The sequence below is a fragment of the Chinchilla lanigera genome, unplaced genomic scaffold (genome assembly GCF_000276665.1).
Source record: "Chinchilla lanigera isolate Chin_1 unplaced genomic scaffold, ChiLan1.0 scaffold00002, whole genome shotgun sequence".
NCBI classification, from domain to species: Eukaryota; Metazoa; Chordata; class Mammalia; order Rodentia; family Chinchillidae; genus Chinchilla; species Chinchilla lanigera.
The window spans coordinates 49,995,333-49,999,462 of NW_004955403.1; positions in this window are offsets into that span (position 1 = coordinate 49,995,333).

Below are 4,130 nucleotides of genomic sequence, written 5' to 3' on the forward strand. Positions count from 1 at the left end.
CTGTGTGAAGGGAACTATGCATCTACAGAAGCCAGAAGTCCACAACTGGTTGGAAGATTCTACAGGCAAGAACAGGCTAAAGATGTTGAGTGGCTGAAAAAAAACAGCAAGAAAAATGACAAGTGGCCCCACAAAATCTTTCCAGTCTCATTTTTCTCATTGCCACAGAAGCAACTAGCCGTTATTTGAATTCATAATTCCACTAATATAAAAGTTCCTCGATAGCCTCTGTTTTTGTCTGTTGTTTTTACTGATGAAATTGAAGTGCCTAGAACAGTGCCTGGCCCATAGTTGGTGCTTTATACATAGTTGTTGAAGGAGTTAAAGAAATTCACTGAACACACTAAGAGAAGACAAAGCTTCAGGTGGGATGTGGGTTTAGAAAACCATGACAGGCAACTTTAATATGAGTTTGATTCAGTCTCCTACAGTAGGGAGAGGCAGCAGTGTAAACTCCATTCACCACCCTTAAGATGAAATAGATCTGGGAAAACATGACCGAGAAGAGGGTAGGGGTGGCAGAAAATCCAAAATGAAACCCAGAGAGCTCACTGTAAGTTTGTTAGGAATTTAGTCATTGATGCCAGGTGTCATTTATGAACTTTCACTTAGGCATGATTTATGATTAATCATGTTTTATCACTGCATGTGGTCACCCAAAACATATTTCATACATATTAAAATTAGCCGATGTAGGGATTAGGATTCATATTTTAAAAAGATATCCATTTCCTACAGTCATGAACCCTTACCTTCCTGCACTTTGGGGAGCAGAAAATAGGAGAAAGGGGACTCTCATCATGTAACTCTCAACACAGGGCAGAGTGCCGTGAGGTGCAATTGAGACCTTTAGTCTGTACCTACGCAACTCAGGGCCGCAGTGTGCAAAGTATTATAAACTATTGCAAACCAGAGCTACTTATTAATTAACTGCTCCAGGGTGAACAAAAGGTCAACGTGATAGCGTAATAGCTTCCTCTTAACCAAAGACGATTCCCATCTGACAGTAGAGTTTCATATTTTTAAGTTTCTTATTTTTCTTTGCAAAGGGGAGATTTATGAAGCTCAGTTCTGTACAGATGGTCTTTCTCTGACTTTGCTACCTTTACAGATCTATTTATGCATTTGTTAATGGAGTTTCGGGGCTAAAGACTCTGCTCTGGGGTCCCAACAGCCCAGACTTGGCTTTCTGTCCTGCTGGGAAGGAGCTTTAATCAGCCTGACCACTCAGGGAAAGACAGAACAAAAGAAGCAAGATCTGTCTTCCGGGGGCTGAGAGAAGCTATGGGATTCATATAAGAACAAAGGCAAAGGTTGGAAGTTTGCAAAAGCTGGAGGTTGCCCAGCCGGCAGTGTAGGTATCCAAGCCAAGTCCTATCCAGTTGATGGTATTAGGACTGGTCCTGCCGGGTTCTGGCAGAGCTGTCATAACTTTGGGGGATGATGTGGTTCCCATCCAATAGGCTTGCTGCTGCTTCGGAGTGCAGCCTTGTTCCTATCACAGAGAGTCTTTGTCACTGTAGTCACTGGTACACAACACTGGATGCCCGCAACTTCCAAGAGTAAAGGTTTACTTTGGCTCACAGTACTGTATATAGAGATTTCCATCCATAGTTACCTGGCTTCAAAGCATTGCAGCAGGGCAGAGAGGCATGGCAGAGGAGAAACAGTCCATGGCATGGTAGCAGGAAACGAAGATCAAGGGAGAAACAGGGAGATGGGCACTTCCAGAAAACACCCAGGTAACACTCCTCCTAACATCACAGTTAGCTATAAATTCATCAGTGGACTGAACGACTGATAAGTATCAAACCTCTGAGATCAGGCCCTGCTTTTCTTGGGCTCCAAGGTAACTGCAGGTTTAGAACAATGACTGGAGACTTCTAGACACCGCTCCAGGGAACTTGGTTGGAACTGGGTGTTATTAAAGCTGGCAATTGGATGTCCCTGCAAATCCTGAAAACTACTTTAGTTACTCTACTTTGGGGGTCCTCAATCTTGAAGTAGGGTGAGAATGGTCAGTTAAACCCAAGGTGAATAAAGCTTGCATTAGATGCTTCCATAAGTAATTCACATATTTACACGCAGAGCCGAGCAGGGTCTGACTAAAGGTGTCAAGGCCATGCAAGCTCATCCTACTTTTAGTTATCCACAGGGCATCTGCAAGCCCAGCCTCTAGGTCCCTGTTACATATTCATAAATAAGGCTCTGCCAGCCAGAATTCAAATGCAGTCACCACAAATCACTGCTTCTGAAATCAGCTATTTTTAAATGGAAGAGAAGAAAAGGAGTAAATATGGGATATTAGGAACCTAGAAAATCTTTGAAAGGAATGGAAGAACCAGCCCCAGGCTGGGCATTAAAGAAATAAAACACCAATGGGGTGTGGTGATACACACGTGTAATACCAGCACTTTGGGAGGATGACGTGGGAGGAATACAAATTTGAGCCCAGCCTGGGCAACTTGGCAAGACCGTGTCTCAAAAGAAAAAGGAAAATAGGGTAGGGATGGAGCTCAGTGCAGATGCCCTGGATTCAATCCCTAGGACTGCCAAAAAGAAAGGAAACACCACACCAGTGAGCCAGAGCTGCTACCTCTGCCAGACTCAGCTGACCACCACTGGCCCTGAATTCAAGAACACAATGACCAAAAAGAGAGTCAGGGACTAGGAAACAACTCTAAGGTCTTTGTGAGCAATGGAGTCAACGGAACGGGGGAAAATCCTGGTGGGAAAAGATGTTGAGGGTGGAAAGGGAACAAGAATTCTGCTTTGGTCATGATCAATTCTAGATGCCTATTAGACACCCAAAGGAAGTGCCGAGTGAGCAGTTGGGTATGCAAGTCTGGAGCCTAAAGGTAAGTTTGAGATTTCAACTTAAGGGGTTATGTATCATATAGGATAGGCTGCAATTTGCTTTTTTTCAAAACTCAGTTTTACCTTTGAGCTCATCAACTTCTTCAGAGACTATTTTACTATACTCCCTTCCTTGCTTCTCTTTCAGTTTTCAAACCCAAGTTAACCTAGCTTCTCCCTCCAAAATTCCACTCACAGTGCCCCCAAACAGGCCCCATTTTTTATTTTTTCAGTTCTTGCTGCAACATTTGGCACTGCTGACTGCTTCCCACTTCTCCACGTGACTCTGGGGAACACCCCTCACTCTCCCAGGCAGGATCGGGAAAAGGTCCTGAACGAAGAGAGAGAAGCAAGCGTCTCCACGGCTCACTAAGAACAAAGCAAGCCCAGCAAGCCGCAGCTCTTGCCGATCTGACTGGTGACTGTAAGATCCAAAGAAGCTGCAGAGCTCCTGATTGCACTAAGGCACCCGGCCTTCCCACCCTGTAGCAGGCTTGTGGCTACAACGGTGGGGGGATCTTGGATTCATTCAGATCACATGCACGCAAGAGGGAGGTTGTTGGCTCTGTCCTCAGCCCTGCACTTAGCAACTGAGAGCCCCATGCCAAAAAGCACGTTTTTAATTCCTGGAGCTGCATTACAAAGGCACCCACGTCTCCAGCAATCCCTACACAAATGCGGCTCAGACTCCCAACTGGATGAAGTTTTAGCGTTCCCAGAAACATAAATAACTCAATAGTCAGGAAACCAATGATTAAAAACAAATCTGGCCCATTCTTAGGCGTTATTTCAAGTAGAACATACAAAGGGTAAATACACTGATTTATTTCTTCCATTTCTCAAGAGAGTGAAGTCCTCTGAGTTGGGACACAGTGGCTGGAACGTCCTGTTTTATTCTAGAAACACATTTTCTCTTGACACAGAAGAGCTCGTGCGGAGAAGCAGCTCGGGATCTGGAAAAGACCCTCAGGGAAGCCATGCATTTGCTGGATACGCCCCCCGGCCCCCCATGCAAGCATGGAATAAGAAAGCGTGCAGACACACGTGTACACACACACACACACACACACACACACACACAGAAGGCCAAGGCAGGTGGACTTGAGACTTTCACTTGAGACAAGGTAGGCGGTCCATTCGGAGGCAGGATTGTAGGTCAGGGGTTAGCGACTGCGACTTGGACTCGATCCCAGCGGAGCTGGCCAGACTGGACTCTGAGTCCGAAGAGGGTGAGGGGCGGAGAGCGGGTCGGGGGGCGGAGGTCCCGCGAGGTG